Source organism: Nannospalax galili, unplaced genomic scaffold, assembly GCF_000622305.1.
Source record: "Nannospalax galili isolate Female #2095 unplaced genomic scaffold, S.galili_v1.0 scaffold903, whole genome shotgun sequence".
In the NCBI taxonomy this organism is placed as follows: domain Eukaryota; kingdom Metazoa; phylum Chordata; class Mammalia; order Rodentia; family Spalacidae; genus Nannospalax; species Nannospalax galili.
The window spans coordinates 2,197,394-2,216,648 of record NW_008349989.1 but is presented as its reverse complement, the minus strand read 5'-3'; the positions used below and the strand labels follow the sequence as shown (position 1 = coordinate 2,216,648).

The following is a 19,255-nucleotide window of genomic DNA, read 5'->3' as shown; positions in this document are numbered from 1 at the left end:
TAGGTTTATAAAGAACAAGTTTTCGTCTCCCTAGCTTGTTTGTAATTTAATTAATGTTTCCTATGTTTCCCACTATCTAAGTTCAAACAATATATTCTATGATTTATTTCTCAAGAGGGATTTGTTTTAAGTTGTACAAACATTATAGGATCTTCCATCTATCCACATTACATTATACTTATTCTAAAGTAAGGAGGAAAACAATGAATAGAAGAAAACTCTTTAGCTCTGAAACACAGCAATTAAAATTCATATCTTGTAAACTACTGTTATTATCCACTATACATGAAACATCATACAGGCATTGTGCTTGATCATTTCTTTGAACTGCTTTTATGCAATATCTTTGAGTATTTTAGAAATAATCCTTCTTTTGAGCACTAAGTTCAGAGAAATTCAATTTCATTAACATATTCACATTGTTAATGAGAGAAGTTGGAGTGGACATATATTTTGCACTTTATTGAAAAAATAATTTTAAAAAATTGAAAAATCAGGCTTATTTCCCTAGATAATTTAACATTAGTCCATGAGCACTAATACATGCAATATTATTATGAACAGAGGAAACTGTGTAATGCATCCATATGTAAATACAGATTAAGATCTAATGAGTAATAAATCCTACATAGTGTTTTTATCTTTACTTCACAAACACATCAGATTCAAATACTATTTATCATTGTGTTTTAGAAAACCAAGTGGCATTATCATAATAAAATGGACAGAAAATTTGGAATTTGACTAAATCGTGGTATTTATAATTTACATAATTTAACTGCAACCCATACAACATTGAATGAATAGTTAATGGTGAGTAGTGAACATTACTATTTCTTTCAGGAGAAACACTGTTGATGTGAGAGTTCATAGTAGCATCTACATAGAGAGAGACCATGGACATTGCTGAACATCTCACAAAGCACAGGATATGCTTCTTTCCTCACCAAAAGGTTACATGATGTATTTCAATGACAAATATTGAGAAAATTTGAACCAGAAGAGCAAATGCAATTGCAAGTGGTAGAAATAAAATTATTTATAATGTTTATTGTAGTTCTACAATTTACCTGTTACTGTATCATAAATAGTTCATTGACTCATTAAATTAAAATATTTTTAACTCTTGAATTAGAATAAAAAAGACTGTGAATTCTTCTGTTTAATAACCTGAACAAGAAAAGTAAAATATACTTTAAAATCTACAGTACTTGCTATAACTTATAAAGCTATGGCAATATCCCTTTAAAATGCAGGCAAGAAATCTAAGTTAAAAAATGGTATGTTTGAAAGGCTCTGTGTATAATAGAGTAAAATGTCATTTACAGACTAAAGCATTTCAGGGAGTATGGGAATATGATGAAGCAGTTCCTAGATCCAGTTTCTACTGTCTCAGCCAAAAATAATAATTATGTGTGTGCTAGACCCTCCATTACCACTGCTGGATACTGATGACTGGAACATGAGTGTATTCATCAGCCCTAAGTATTACAGAATTCCTCTCCCTCATTCTAATCATGAAGACCAAAATGCAATAAGCCAAATGGGAAAAAGACAAATCACCATGCCATGGTTTAACGCTTTAAGTGATTTTGCATTTCTGGCATGCTATTAAGTCAGCTAATGCTGCTTAGAAACACCACGCAGAAGTACTCTGCTTCATTTGATTTTTGTTATTATGGTTTCACAAGTATCAATCGTCATTTATAGTAGAATATGTGAGGTACGCACCTCGAACTTAAATTCTGAAATAGAAAAAAAAAAAAGGTTAATGCCAGACAGAAAAGAGTGTTAAAATTGAAAATCTGAAAATTGGAAGACCATTTTATGACAACTAAAAAGATTTTAATGGTCATACAAAGTAACACAAAGAAAGATAAAGAAAGATACTTTTGATCTGATTCTACAAATCTGATACAAATTATAACAGTAAAAATATTAATTGGCAACTTTTTGCTCCATTTCTGATATAATACAGAGACAATTCTTAAACCTTTTACTTTAGCATTGGTTTCTTAAAAATGAAACTAACAAAATTTTTAAATGAGGTATAATGCATATATACATACATACATATATATATACATACATACATACATACATACATACTGTTTTACTGATGAAGTTACACAGTTTCATTCCTCAGCAATATACTAACAATAATACAAGATGTGCTTTTGAATTTGGAAAACATCCAATGCAAAATAACATTCAGTAATGCTTTCCAATAAAATAAGTTATGTGAAAATATTTGGCTCCATTAACTAATAACTTCCTGTTCATTGTTACCATGTTCTCCTGATATTGGTGGTTCCTTGATTTTTTAATTTGTATGAGATGCATAGAACATGAGCTTCAAAAATCATTTGATGGCAGTGAACTAGGCAAACTAAAATAAAATCCAATTACATGGAAATATATAAATGATGCCAAGGATGTCATCAGTGCTGATAGGAATTATTCAATTAACAAATTGTAATATAAAACAAAGTCAGGTATATTCTGAATATTTTCCATTGAAATAATGTTATTATTTGGAGTTTTCATTTAGCAATGGCTTATTTTTAAAAATTACATATGAAAATAACAAATATTACTAACCTAAATAAAATATTCTGCTACAAATAATGGTGTTTAATTGATAACACAATAATATTAAGATGAAAATACACATGGCATGTAAAATTACTAATGCATTTATGGGGGTTGAGACAAGGAAGTTATCATTATCTTGAAAAATTCTTTATCACAATGACTAATGTTAAAAGGTGGTGTTAGTCTGAGGTTGGACACACATGCATTTATACAAATGGTCTATGGAAATGGTTGCAGCGTTATTTGTGTGAGGTTATTCTGGTATAATCATTCATGAAGGTTATTATCAGTCAATATGAATGAAAATGAGTATCTTTGCTTTGTTTGGTTTTGGAAAGGTGTTAAGTGAGTCGATTTTAACTCTGATAAATTGCATCTTATCAAAATTGTCAACAGTGAAAGACCCCTAAGATATTATCTGTAGTTTGTTAAGTAAAACCTAAAGGTCTATATACCAAATTTTGTTCCTGAGGATGGAAGTTTGGAGAGGGGTGTGGAACTATTAGTAAAACCTTAAGAAAAGTTCATAGAGCTGGGCTTTGAGCTGCTCATCTTTAATCCCAGTACTCTGGAGGCAGAGGCAGTGAGATCTCTATGAGGTGGAAGTCCAACTGGGCTACATAGTGAGTTCCAGGCCAGCTGGGACTGCAGGGAGACCCTGTCTAAAAAAAAATTATATTTATAGGTAATTCATGGAAAGTTCTTTGGGAGAATTTTGAGATACTTTCTCATCTCTCTCACTTTCAGGAGAAATATGTGAACAGTTGAGATGCACTTTGTTAACATGAAGTAAAGACACTCACCAGAGGCCCAAAGCAAGGGGATCACCAGAACTTGGCCTTGACTCTATATAACCAAAAGTCAATATAAAGTAAGTTTAATATATCAATACAGAGTCATTTGTTTAAAACTTGCTTATGACACAGTTTATTTTGCCATTATCCCCAGCAGATAGTCCACATAATTAAAAATCTGGATTTTACTACTTCAAAGCAAAATATTTATCCTAATTTGACCCTATAATTGGTACTGAGGTTAGTGAAAACATTGGAGTCATTTAGCATTGTTCTTTTTGCATATGCATTTAATTATGAAAACAATGTTGTTTCTCTACTTAAAATTGTTACATATTTAATCATGAATTGAAATTAAAGACCATGAGTGTGGGGCTTCAACATTACATTTGACTAGAGGTTCCTGTTACTCTTCCATACATAATAAAGAAGCAAACAAAACAAAACATAGTTATTTTACTAGAGATTTTGGTGTTGAGTACAAGATCTGACAATGCGGCAAAGATATCACAAAATATGCAAATATGCAATGGAAATATGAAGAATCAGTGCACACAACATCTAATAATATATCATTTCAGAACAACACTGATAGAAAATGGTTTCACCTAGTTTTGGAAGGAAGATTCCACTCATGCCACAAAAATTCTTCAGGTCTCTGCCCATACTCCTATAGCCATGTATAAAGTATCTCTATAGCCAACACTGAACAACCTATCAAGGAGGCAGTCAAGTCTCCTGTGACCACTAAATAGACAGGTCAGCCCCCTTTGAATAGTTTATTCCAAGAAAATAGACAATACCAACTACAACCACAGCAGCAATCAAGAAACTTTTCCTGAGTGGTCTGGCCTGTAGGGAAGCTGTGCCTATCCTCAGCAATCCAAACAGCTTATACTCTTTGTCTCAGGAGCCTGAGTCACCAAGGACTCAAAAAGCATACGTTTGATGCTTGGTCTTGCAATCTGCCCTTTGTACCAGGAAGCACATGGGAAGATTCCATGAACAGGTTAACCCTCCATGCCCGGTGAACCCCTAAAATGTTGATAGGTGATTCTTGTCCTCATGTAGTGCTCAGACATTGTTACAAAAATTTACCCCGATTCTGAGCATAGTCTACTGCATATGCCTGGGAACACTAAGGTGGTTTTTCACTCACAACACCTTCAAATATTATCAAATGTCTCACAGAAACAGACGAATGCACTGGAGACAGACCCACTTCATCTAACCCTGCTGCATCCTTGTTTGTTGCAAGCTCCCACATCCCATACAGCCTACAAACTAAGACAAATAGATACTGTTAATCTGCATTACAGTTGGGGAAATTACATGAACACTATACTGAGGATCCCAACTGGAAGCAAAAGTATATCCAATCAATACCAAAGGTCATATCACTAGCATGACTTTTACTAGCAAATCCAAATTGTTAGGGGAGACAGAATATACAAATTGTTAGACCTATTAAGAATACTAATACCAAAATATAGATACTAGAATAATAAAAATCAGGATAACAAGATACTTCTAAAGGAGCACAATTCCTTTCTGGCAACAGATTTTAAAGAAAAGGTACTTGATATGGTGCCCATTGCACCTTGATTTTCCTGTGCCCTGAGATGCACCACTCTATCCTCCACTCAGTCCCCCTTCTAGTCTTTGGCCAAGGCCTGTCCCTGCTCTTTCTGCCTCAGATCTCTGGACTACCCTCTTAGTCAAGAACTGCCCATTGTTTCCTGATCCTGTTCACCCAGGATAGCTCAATTCTTCAGCTGCATTTGTTAGAAACTCTACAGACTGCCCCAATCCCAACCTTTCCCTTGGCCTCCTGATCTACCTGCCAGAGTCCTTCCTTCTACCCTGGTAAGATCCCACCCACTCTGCCTTGATTCCTCTGCACCTTGACCAACTTCACTCTCTCGGCCACTTGGTCTCCCTTCTAGACTGGAGCCCAGGCCCACTCTTGCTGTTTCTACCCACTATGTCATGATATATTTAGATACTTGAAATGAAATAAAAATTAAAAGAATATCTTTAAAAACAAAATTTTTGTAGCGGGCAATGTGGCACTAATAAGTGAATATACATATTATATCTCATCCAGAAATACAAGATGGGGAGACATTGAATGAAAGGATTGCTGTGAAATTCGAATCCTGGGAATATATGATCATTAAGATTTAGGGAGACGAAATCTCACTGTCAGAGGCAAATTTTATTTGACCAACTGAAAATCCAAGATGATTGCAGAGCACTTATTCCTAAACAGGACACCAATATCAAACTTGTGACTCTCAAGGCTCAAAGAATATTGTGGATGAAGGGTAGAAAGATTGAGAGTGAGAGCAGGTGGATGACCACAAGGAAACAGTTTTCCAGGGAGCTGAGCAGTTTCTCCTATGAACTCACAGCAATGGTGGCAGCATATACAATTCCCACTTAAGAAGAGCCATACAAAATCACAGCATAGAAATGGGAAAATGGGTAAGAAACACCAAAACCTACCTGAGGAATGTTGGCAAGCCATGACTTCAGGGAGTGGGAGAGTCTTCTGGGTTTAAGGGTGTGATTCTGGGTATCCAAACCCCAGTGGATGGACCCAAACCAAAATGCATTTGGAGACACAGGTTTGACTTGATAGGCATACACACACATACACACATACATCATATAATATAATATATATATATAATCTCAGAGTACATGAAATCAGTTTGTTATATCACTTTTCATAGAATCCCCACTGTATTATGTGAACTTTCTCAGTTGAACCTGTGCAAGTCAGGACAAAATCAGATTTTGTATTCTAAGTCCAGAAAGAAAGAAAAACCAAATAATAAACAACATTTGTATCTAAGAATGCAATACTCAAATGTTACCATCTGTCAATATGTGCAGAGTCAAGAGAAGCTTTACAGATATAAAGAATGTGGCAAAGCTTTTACTGATGACTCAGCCTCTAATCAACATCAGAGAGTTCATAAAGCAGAAATGCCCTACAAATGTAAAGACTGTTGTAAAACCTTTAAATATTGCTCAATAGTTTATCAACAACACATAGTTCATATTACAGTAAAACCCTACAAATGTAAAGAATGTGGCAAAGCCTTCAAGTAAAAACCTTATTCAATATCAGATAGTTCATAAGAGAGAGAAACCATACAAATATAAAGAATGTGGTAAAGCCTTTAGTATATATTCAATCCTTACTCCACACCAAAGAATTCATACTGTTGAGGAACCCTACAAATGTAAAGACTGTGGCAAAACCTTTAAATATAATTCAACTCTTACTCAACATGAAGTAATTCATACTGAAGCCAAACCCTATAAATGTGGCAAAACTTTGAAGAGAAGTTACACCCTTTCTCAACATCAGATAATTCATAAAGGAGAGAAACCTTACAAATGCAAAGAATGTGATAAAGCCTTTAGTAAGCATTCAGCCCTTATTCAGCACCAAGTAATTTGTACTGGAGAGAAACCATATAAATGTCAAGAGTGTGGTGAAACTTTCAAATACCAATCAACCTTTAATTCACATCAAGTAGTTCATATCAAAGCAAAACCTTACAATTCTCAATCTCAGAGATTTTATAGGGGAGAGAAGCCCTTTGTATGTAAAGAATGTGGCAAAGCCTTTAGTTGTTCTTCATATCTTTATAAGCACCAGAAAATTCATGTTGTGGAAAAAAATGTGTTTATGTAAAGAATGTGATAAAGCCTTTAACTTGTCTTCATACCTTACTAAACATCAGAAAATGATACTGGAAGCAAATGATACAAATATGAAGAGCATGGCAAAGCATATTACTTTTCTTCACAGCTTAATTGACATCAGAGAATTCATACTGGAGAGATACACTATAAATGTATGCCAAGAATGTGTCAAAGCTTTCAATGATAGTTCAGCCCTTACTTGACACCAAATAATTCACACAGGAGAGAAATGGTACAGATGTCAAGAATGTGATAAAACCTTTTACTGTTCTTCATTCTTGATGTAACATGTGAAAATTCATTTTGAACAGATGCCCTATATATGTAAAGGATGTGGTAAAACCTTTAGACTTCACAGCTTATTTGGAATCAGAAAATTCCTACTGGAGAGGAACCTTATGTATATAAAGAATGTGGCAAAGCCTTTAAATGTCAGTCAAACCTTACTCAAAACCAAATGCTTCATGTTGGAAAAAAACCGATAAATGTCAAGAATGAGGCAAAGCTTTCAATAGTGGCTCAACATTTACTCGACACCAGATAATTACAAAGGAGAGTTAGCCTACAGATGTCAAAAATCTGGGAAAGACTTTTACTGTTCCTCATACTTGATCCAACACATACAAATTCATTTTGAATAAATGTTTTATATATGTAAAGAATGTGGTAACCATATAAATGTTCTTCACAGCATGTTCAACATGAGAGGATTCATAGTAGAGAGAAACCTATATATGTAATGAATGTGCCAAAGCCTTTAACTGTACTTCATATCTTACTAAATATCAGAGAACTCATGGTAGAGAGGATCCCTATGTATGTAAAGAATATGGCAAAGCCATTAACTGTTATTCATACCTTTCTAAACAGCAGAGAATTCATACTGGAGACAGAATCTACCAATGAAAAGAGTGTGGGAAAGCCTATTAATTTTCTTTAAAGCTTAATTAACATCAGAGAATTCGTAGTGGAGAGAAAAACTTTGTAAAGAATGTTGCAAAGCCTTTAGTTGTTTTTCATATCTTCATAAACACTGGAGAATTCATGTTGTAGAAAAAAAATTATGTATGTAAAGTATGTGACAAAGCTTTTAACTGGTCTTCATACCTTACTAAACATCAGAAAATTCATACTGGAGACAAACTTTACAAATATGAAGACTATGGCAAAGAATATTACTTTTCTTCACAGCTTAATTGACATCAGAGAATTCATATTGGAGAGATACCCTATAGATGTAAAGAACGTGGCAAGGCCTTTATCACTTCCTCTAGCCTTAAGGGGCAACAGACATTCATACTCTGAGGAAACCTGACAGTGTAGAGAGGTTGGAAATCATTCAATAGCAGTTCAAACCTTTACTTGTCATCATGTATTTCCTACAGGAGAAAATCTTGTAAATTGAAAGAATGTGGTAAAACATTTGCTGACTCTAGTTAGCACCAAATGACTCATACATGAGGGAAACACTACAAATAAGGAATATGACAAAATCTTTACAAATGTTCAGTAGTTACTAGACACTAAAAGAATCCATAGTGGAGAATAACCTCTAGAATAACATGGTCTGACCTTTAATCAAACCTCATCCTTACTGAACATCAGTAGATTTGTATGGGAAAGAGCACTATCCTATGTATAACCATCCGAAGAGTCTAATTACACTGGAAATCTCTTCACAAATGTAAAAAATGTAGCAAAACTTTCAGTCATACCTTGAATCTTAATGTACGTAAAGGATTTAGTATATTAGAGGAACCTAATATTACTATGAAGAATGTCACAAAATGGTGGATTTCTATTCATAATTTGCTGGACATTGTTATTTGATGAGGTACAAAGAAATGGATCTCAGATGTTAGGGCTGTAAATTTATTATAAATCCAAATTTACCAAATGGCTTCACAGTCCAAAATACACAAAGCACGACTCTAGGGTAATTTTATCAGATGAATAAGATAGTTTTCTGAGTTTTTAAACTATTTTCTCCAGGCCATATATGTAGGGACTCAGGTTTGCTTTGCTTAGCAGGGGACCTGCTGGCTTCGGGGCAGAGGGTCTGATCGGCGACAGAGTCAAACTCTGGGAGCTGTGTCTTCCCAACAGGACGATTTATTTTAGAATTCAGATGATTTGTATACATCCCAAGGAACTAGCAGTCACGTGGGATATGACAGTCACATACAAAGATTTAGGGTACAAAGAAACAGGACATTCAGTTTGTTAGTTGGTACCAGAAGGATTCTTAAACTTTTACTCAAGGTTATCAATGCCCATCCAGTAATTTATTGGCCACAATGTTTTCTTTCTTGAAGCTAAAAGCATGGTGAACTTTTAGCTTTTAGCTCAGGAGTAAACCTTTAACCTGGCCTAATCTCTTAGCCAGGGATAGCTGAGTTATTTGTTTAGGACAAGGAGATGAGCTAAGGGTTATTGACCAAGACACTTTCTCACAGAGCAGGGAGCCTGCACTTTTATGACCAGGCCTCTTCCTCCTGCCAGCCCAACAGTGTTCTGCAAGGCAGGGATTATCGGAGCCACTGTTTTCAGTGCCCCTCCCTTTAGCAGAGAATGCAGCCTGGACCTATAAGTTTTAGGCTCACCTCACCCTAGGGCCTGGCATCCTGGTTTCCTACACATATAAAATGTATTTTTATATATTTTTATTTATGCATAGGACTGTTTTACTTGCATGTATGTAAGAGTACCACATGTATGTAGTACCTGTGGAGGCCAGAAGAGGATGTCAGATCCCTTGCAACAGGAGTTATCAATGGTTGTTAGCAACCATGTGTCTGCTGTGAACCAAACCTGGGTCCTTTGCAAGAATAACCAGTACTCTTAACAGCTGAGCCATTTCTCCAGTCCCTAAAATGGATTTTGAAATACTATGTAGATTACACATGAATTTTTTTAATAAATAAGTGAATGGATCTGAAAGAAAATGAATGTGAATCAAATCTATCATCCATAAATGAAGGAGAAATTAAAAACTTCATAATAAAAACCAGAGAACTCAAAACTACCACATAAGCCATTCTACAAATATTGAAGAAAAGGATATTCTGGAAATGGAATTATGACAGAAACAATTGTGAAAACAGACAGACGCACAGCCTGATACACAGGGTGTTCCTAGAAAGTAGGTTCATGTGGGTTCAGAGTGTGCTGTTCAAAAAAAAGAATAATTGTGTTCATATCATCAATAGAATGTCAGGTCAAAGCAGTACATTCAGGAAGGCCAACAGATAAGCTGATCAAAAATACAGACAGTGGTGGGTACCATGCAAAGAAATTTAGTCAATGAGGCCAGTCCAAGCAGAATAGATAGAGGTATTTAATGACTCAATATCTGTTTGTGAGGGAAAGGCAAGAATATGATATTTCTACAAATGAGCAAAAAGGATGTTTGGATTATTAACAGCTCAAACGTTTGCATATCTGACAGAGAAGGTGAATTGGTCTGGCATAGTTGGACTGATTACAATTCCAGTGACCATTCTGCATGGTGGGTGGAGAAATCAGAATACATCATCATTCTTGTACCCCTGAGATGACTGCTAACTAGCGCAGACAGTAAACTCAGAACAGTAGATGATTTAAGGTCAGAGTAGGATAGGACTTCATAGTGTAAATTATTCCATGTTGGAAAAACTAAAGTCCAGACACAGGAAACTATGTACAGTTGTACAATGTGTGATCCAGGGACTCTGACTCTAATGTTCAGCCCACTGCAAGTATGTGCATGAGCACATGTGTGTATTTCTATGTGTGCTTATGTGTGCATATGCATGCATATGTATATGCATATGTGTGTATGTAAGTGGGTTTGCATGTGCATACCTGGTATGCATGTGTGTACATGTATCTGGGGAGACTGTGTTCTTGTGTGTGCACACACCTGTGTATTCACACACCTGTGAGTTCATGTGCTTGCAAATGTGTGCATATTAGTGTGAACATGTGTGCATGCATGTGCATGCATTTGTGTGCATATGTTTATGTTCTAGTTTGATTCTCCATTGCTATGACAAAACACACTGACCAATACCAAATTGGAATGGAAAGGGTTTATTTGTCTTACATCTCCCAGTTCACAGTTCATCAGGGAGCCCAAGGTAGAAACTCAGGGCAAGAACCTGGAGGCAGGAGCTGGAGCACAGGCCATGGAGGAACACTGCTTAATGGCTTATTCTCCTGGACCCTGTCAGCCTGCTTTCTTATACAACACAGGCCCAGCTGCCCAGGGCTGGCACCAGCTACAGTGAGCTGGGCCCTCCCACAACACTCAACAATCAAGAAGATGTCCCACAGACATGACCACAGGCCAGTCTTATGGAAAAAATTACCCAATTGAGGCTCCATCAACCCAGATGTGTCAAGTTGACACTAAAGCTGTCTAGCACAACAGTAAATGGTAAATTTCTGCTCTGATATTTAAGGCATATTTATTATATGCCCCCAATTTATCTGATATACAATAAATTTAAGTGTTCCAATACTACTACAGAAAAAGTATGTCTACCATAAGCATTTTATAACTGGGCATTTAGTAATTAAAAATTAGTTCTGAATGACAAAGATATAAAGTAAATATAGTTTATTTTAATTTTGTTTTGTACCAAGAAGGGAAAAAACTATTTATTTCTGTTTGGTTATGAAATTTAACCAAAAGGTTAGAGATATGGCTCAGTAATTAAGAGCATTTACTGCTCTTACAGAGGATCTGACTTCAGTTCCCAGCACCTCCCATGCTGAGTGGCTCACAATTGCATGTAACTCAAGCTTCGCTGTGATCTGATGCCCCTGGCTTCTGATGTCACATACTCACACATAGACACTCACATATGCGTAATTAAAAATAATAAAATAAATCTTAAAAATTAATTTAAAGATACAAGAAATATTCATTAGATTATTTTAAGGTGTACCATCTCTGTTATTGTAAAAAGTTATAAAAATGTGTGTGCACTTTCTACAACAATTTGGAGAAGCCAGATATTCTATTTTGTTTGATGGAATACATATCTATTTTTATAACTGCTCTAAATCACATTTTTATGCAATGCTTTAAAATGGTCTATAGACTTCTTAGACTTATGCCAGGACAATAAAAAAATAATACATTTTAATTCTAGTTGAGTATCTAAGATGATTTAAATCTCAAATTGCATATAGAATACTTTGCATAGAGCAAATTTTAGAAATACTGTGTTTTTTAGAAACAAATTTCAAATAATTGAATAGGTAAATTTATGAAGTGATGGAAGGTCTCTGGACCTGATAAGTAGCCTACACTGGAAAGAGCTGGGCATCTTATTGAGATTAATGAATGTGAGCCAACCCTATTCTTCCTTTGACAGCTGTGACCTTCTGTTTCTCAGGGCTCAGGTCAGACTAATGGGAGTGCCTTAGAGAGTGGAAATAATGAAAGCTGGTTTATTTGGCCTTGGTCTGGGTTAGAGACCAAGTGTCCTAAGAACTACCTCTAAGGGAAAGGCCTAAACAGTAATTAACATGTGAAGTCAAAGGGCAGAAAGAAAGAAAGAAAACTTGGAAATGTCAATAAAGTTTAACCATAGGATCAGAAAATGTAATTTATGAAATTGATTCACGTTTGGACTTTTTCAATCACGTACATTTTTATTCTTAGTTTTCTGAGACCTCTTTCCATGTCAAAAGGGTTCAATCATTTGATGAAATGGATGCCTAATGCTTATCCTGGTAATAACTCAGCAAATTTTATAAAATAATTTCAAGTTAGAAATTTAAAAGGTGAAAGGCAAGTCCAGTTATAAGAATGCAAGACTTTCATGTCATCTAGATGCCAGTAGCACAAAAGTATGTTTTGTTGTCTGTTTAATAACCATGAATATAAAAATGGTATATCATAGCAATCCTATTTCCCAGTAATGGCTTTGGAAGACTATTTACATAGTAACAAACATTTTGTGCCTGGAAATAGTTTTCCTTTTTGAGATGATGTGAAAACATAGTTTATGCTTTCAGCTTCAGTGTGATTAAAGGTTTGCATATTTATACTCAGTATAGAAAAGGTCATAGAAGCACTGACAGGGGATTCAGATGAATTTCGTAGGCTGCTTTTGGGGGTCTGTTCAGTGCTACTAAATTTAAATTATGATGGTCCCCTCTCTAAGGAACTCCTATTAGCTCTTAGCTGTATCCATGTGATACATCTACTTTTCTGAATCTAAATGTAAATGAACAACTGAACATTAGTCCCCATCTTCCTGAGGCTTCCTTTTTGGTAGTCATTCCACTATTAAAGCATCATTCTGTAGTATTAAGCACATACATTAGGTTCTCAGGCAAAAAAGAATAATGTTGAGGGAGGGGAACAGTCTTGGAAGTTCTACTCCACCTGTGTGACATTGCATAGTCTTCTGTCATGTGTCACCATATAACTGTGCTTGTGCCCTATGAAAAAATCATTCTTTACTTGGGAATCTAGTTTAACACATGAGACATACATGAAGAGAATATCTGTTGCTTTATCTTTTCCTAATTTTACACTTATTAGGAAACTCCTCCCAGGAAAAATATGTGTGCTGGGCTACAATACTTTGGAAGTAAAATTTTCTCACGTGTTTGTTATATCATATATGGTGGTTGGATACTTGACACATTTGAATCATGTAGTTTGGGTGCACAATTATCACTATCTGCCCATTTGTTTCCAGATTGTCCCTACAGATGGTTATGTGTGCTTCAAAAATTATTCTTTGAGAATTACATACATGCATTCAAGGAAATATGATCATATCACCTACATTTTTCTCCATCAAACACCATCTCATGCATGCACCCTCTTCCAACTTCATGTCATCTGTTTTTAAACTTTTATTACATTTATTATTCATTTATTGTTGCAGGGAAAAAGAACCCTCATTTATTGCTATTTCATTCTCATATGGTACAACCACTGTCAAAACACCTTGATATTTCCCCAAAAGGTAAATAGAATTCTATGAAACAGCTCAGTGTATGTATTTTCTACATCTTTTGCAATAAATTTTCAAAAACAAAATCACTTTAAAGTACAATTACTCAGGGTTGGAGAGATGGCTCAGTGGTTAAGAGTGCTGGCTGCTCTTGCAGAGGACGTGGGTTTGGTTCCCAGCAGTCACATGGCAGCTAACAATTGCTCATGACTCCAGTTACAGAGAATACAACAATCTCTTCTGACCCCTGCAGGCATTGCATGACATGAATGCACTTATATACATGCAACAATATACTCATATGCATAGAATAAAGATTAATAAATAAAATATTTTAAAATATTAAAAAATAAAATACAATTACTCTTTAGAGTTAATGGATTCTAGATTTCTGAAATTAGGCTGTGGGAGTGTCTGCTCCAACTTAAGATACCAGGTAAGACTTCCTCCTTTCCACTTCTGGCTTCTGATGCATCTGAACATGATGCCCTCACTTCTAGTCTATCACTCCAGTGTCTGCATGTTTCAGAGTGACCACATCCTTTCTGTGCATATTTGTCCCTCTGTATCCATGTTTCTCTCTTCTGAAATAGCAATTACTGAATTAGAGTCTACTAGAACCCAGTATTACCTCATGTTAATTAAATTAGCCCTACAAAGTCCCCATTTAACAACAAGGTCCTATCAAAATGCTAAGGGTAAGGACTATGACATCTCTTTGAAGGACACAATTCAGTCATGCAAGAGCAGTTCTACCTCTTTATACCAATAAAAACTGAAAAGAGGTATTCAAACAAAACCTATACATAAATAATTGCAAGAGCATTATTTATAACAACAAAAGTGGAACCACCTCAAATGTGTATCAATTTATTAATGGATAAAGCAAAATGAAGAATGTCAAACTATTTTTATGAATAACCAACAAGTCCAATTAGTGCTGCCCCGCCTGCAATCAGTATTGGTTCATCATCCGGCCTATAGCCATCTATCAATGGCCACACCCCCAAAAATGATTATCCTTCCTCCTATAGCTATGTATTATCAATGGCTCCTCAGTTAGGTGTGGGAGCTCATGTACTCCTCCATTCATGTTTGAATATTTGCTGATTTGATCTTGTGCAAGGAGCTACTTCTTCTGTAAGTTCATGAGTACAATATCCATGTCACATTCAGAAGACATTTCATAGCATTTCACAACCTCCAGCTTTTTTTTTCTTTGCTTCCTCATACGCAATGTTCCTTGAGATTTAGTTGGAAGAAGGCGGATGATAAAGAAATCCCATTTAGAGATGAACACTGACAGTCACTAATACCCAGCATTTTGACAACTTACTATTAGTCTGCCTTGTCTGCTGCCCACTGTAAAAATGTAGCTTCTCTCACCCAGATTAAAGCAGCAGGTCTATGGCTATAAGCATAAGTAGTTAGAAAGCAACATGGAAACCTACTTTCCTACCACTCAATTAAAAAAACACAGCTGGAAGCCAGGTAGGATGATGCATGCCTTTCATATCAGCACTTGGGAGGCAGGAGCTTGCAGATCTCTGTGAGATCATGGTTTACATATTGAGTTCCAGACCAGTTGGGGTTACAAGAATACCATGTCTGAAAAAATAATATATATATATGTATATGTATGTGTGTGTATCTATATACATATATATGTATATGTATGGAGGTGATAGAACATGTGATATTGCATTTTTTCATAGTATGACAACTGAATTTCACAAAGTAGATCTCATTGGATTTTCATAACAACTGCAAAAGTCTAAAAACTATCATTTCTGACATATTTTATTGATTATAAACAGTAACAAATTAACATATATTCAATAACTAAAATAAAACTCTGTCTCTTGAAATAAGGGACTATACATACCAGGTGGAGAGATATTCTTTGGGAAGTAAATTAAAAACCCCAGGCAAGTTTTCAATCAAATGTTCATCTGTTTCAATTATTTACTACTCTGAAAGCCAAATTTTATTTAAAAACGCTTAAGTCATAAATCAGTTACATTGTACTGGTGTGCTATCTTTTGAGAATTTGGCATACAAGTTAAATGCAAGTAAAAATTTAAAACTTGGGGCTTCACAGATGGCTCAGAGGTTAAGAGCGCTGACCACTCTTGCAGAGGACCTAGCTTCGATTCCCAAACCCACATGAAGGCTAATAATCATTGGTAACTCCAGTTCCAGGGGATCCGATGCCATTTTCTGACCTCCACAGATGTTGCATGACATAGGTACACTTACACATGTGTAGGCAGTACACTCACACACGAAACAAAAATAATAAAGTATTTTAAAAATTAAACTTAAAATACATAACCTGGACAGAGTATGCCATGCTTGTAACCACAGCATTTAGGAGACACAGGCAGGATCAACTTGATTCAGCTATTTAGGCAGACAGTCTAGAGTACAGAGTGAATGTCTGTCTCAAAACAGAAAATGTATGTATGTTTAAAATAACTTTTACTATTATATTTAATATTGAAAAGCATTTTCATAAAAGAATACAACTTATTTTATGAGAATTAATGTTTAATTAATTCTATATTTCATTAAATCTGTATTTCATTCATTAAAATTTATATTTCATTAAATCTATATTCATCCATTGAGAATACTACAATTGCTTTAATAATTCAAGACCAGTTCAACTTTTCCTTTTCGATGAATAATATTTTTCCTTATATGAGTTTATAAGGGCCATATGCCCTTAAAAGAAATTTACAGAAATATTCACATAGTTATCTTTTGCATTTCAACTATTCATTTTTATTATTGAATCCTTTAGTAGACTCTGATTAAATTAATGAACCATAGATATTAAAGAAATGGAAAGACTGAACATTTCTTACCACTTCATTCGTTAGAAGTCCTTCCTGCTAGTGTCTGTGTAATTCATTACATTTTATTGGTTCATAAATCATGGAAACACTGATTTTATTCAATATTTTTCTTGGCATGTCAAATTTTCCTAAATACTAAGATATATGGATAAATTGTACTGTTCTTCTAGAGGAACTGTACATGTTCTTATATGAACATGATCTTATGAAATTGCCAGTAAGATTTTAGTTCTAATCTATAGATATATTTTGCTAAACAATGTTGATTCCCACAAATCGTTATATCACTTGAAATAAAATATGTGACAAGAAGAATAGTAGAAAAGCTCATTTCTCCCGAGATCATAAGCAAAATTTTTAATACATTTGAAAGAGTGATTTAGAAAGGACTTAACTGTTGTGAAGTGCTTCTTGCTTTTCATAGGCGCTAATGAATATAAAACTTTAGCTCCTGCTTTAAAGAAACTCTGGTTCTTCCAGAAGTTTCCTCAGTATCTGTTTACATTTCAGTGTGAAGTTCATAGATTGTAGGTCAGAGGAATACTTTTAAAAGTTGCAGTTTTAAGGTCTTTTAAACTATGAAGGGATAAGGAATTGCAACACAGGTCATAATGGTCAATGACCAGAAGAACAAAAACAACAGTATCAGTTGCTGATCACAGATAGGCTTCAGAGGAACCACAAGCTTGAATAAGCACTACGTGAAATTTCTTATTTGTTAAACAAAAGCCGTCATTGTAGTTATAAAAGCATAAGCATTAACTATTGATTATCACAAATAGAAATCACACATTTTCACAAAAGCTGACAGTTGTTCAAAATAATAAATCAAACATCTCTTTGAAATTGTGTTTGGAGTACTAGTTTGTTTTCCATTTTTAATACATCTTTAAAATTTAGAGAGAGAAGGAGAGAGATCTTGTCACAAGAAAAAAAAACAATAAATACATAAATTTCATATATGAATACTTACACAATTTCACCCCTTTTTCCCCCTCCAAGACCATACCACTTTCTCTGGAATGAATGATATTTTCTTTTATAATTTTATACGTGTGTGTGTGTATGTGTGTGTGTTATATGTGTGTTGTGTGTGTATGTGTGTGTATGCATGTACTGTCCTGTTAGTGTTGCTTAAACTTGCATGTGTTTAGTACTGACAACTTGTGATTTGATAACCTGTCAAGGAACTTGTCCCTGTAGAAAATTGATTTTCCCACCCTCAGTAGCCTTTCACTACCTATAGTTCTTCATCTAGTTGAGAAGCCTTTTGAAACTTTCCCCAGTCACTCTGACATGTCAAGAGGCATGGTCATTATGCGGGTCTTGTTTAAGGTGCCATATTGTTTATATTTCACCCTGGCATGTTAAGGCCTGATCAATTCCTGATCAATTCAGTTTGACCTGAAGTTTAGCAGAGGATACCAGATATGTTATACTCTTTTGGCTTGTCCACAAGGGAATAACAGGAAATGCAGCTTTTGATATAAAAATTTCAGAGTCTGACTCAGATTCAGAAGTTTGCGCCAATAAGTTCGTGAGAGCCATTGTTGTTCTTAATCTTCATTTAGTTTTCATTTTTACTTTAGGCTTAGCACCACCAATTTCTGTAATTCCTTTCTAATGTATTGAGCCATAACTAAATCCTCAGAATCCTCTGTTTCATCTGAACTCTGAGGACTTGGAGCTGGACAAGAAGGAAACAAAGGCTCCTTCCTTGCAGGAATATTTCTGTCAGTGGCATAATGACAATGGGGTTGTTTACTAACTGATTTAAGAGTAACTATATCTAGTCATGCAGGGTATCTCCCTGAAAATACTCTCTCTCTCTCTCTCTCTCTCTTTCTCTCTCCCTCTTTCTCTCCCTCACTCTCACTCTCACTTTCAATTATATTTTTAAATTTGGTTACAAGGGAGTAGATTTCCATATGATTGTCATTCATTGTTTTTCATGTGACAGTAAAAAAAAATATAACCATATGTGAGAAATATATACAATTCCTTGTAAAACCTTATCCTATGCAGGTTGCTAAGGGAGAACATCAACTGATGGTCCAACCTCAGCTTAAGGCCTAATAACCACAACAATGACCTGGAAAGCAAACTATATTGGAAAAGTAGTGACACTTTATCTTGGGAGGTAATCAGCAGCTATCTAATTGGATTTAAAGCTCACCTCAGTGGAAGGAACTCATGTCTGGTACTGTAAACATAGCCAAGTACACAGGGCTGAAGAGTTCATAGCCTTAGGGAAAACCCTAAGGCTGTCACATCCCTAGATAAATGCAATTTCTCACTATGTGCTAAATATAGATCCTTA

At 35.1% G+C, this 19,255-nt stretch overlaps 1 pseudogene; it reads left to right on the top strand.

Moving 5' to 3' along the window:
- The first annotated feature begins 6,251 nt into the window (after positions 1-6,251).
- On the top strand, positions 6,252-8,458 carry LOC103745278 (annotated as a pseudogene).
- The last annotated feature ends 10,797 nt before the right edge of the window (positions 8,459-19,255 follow it).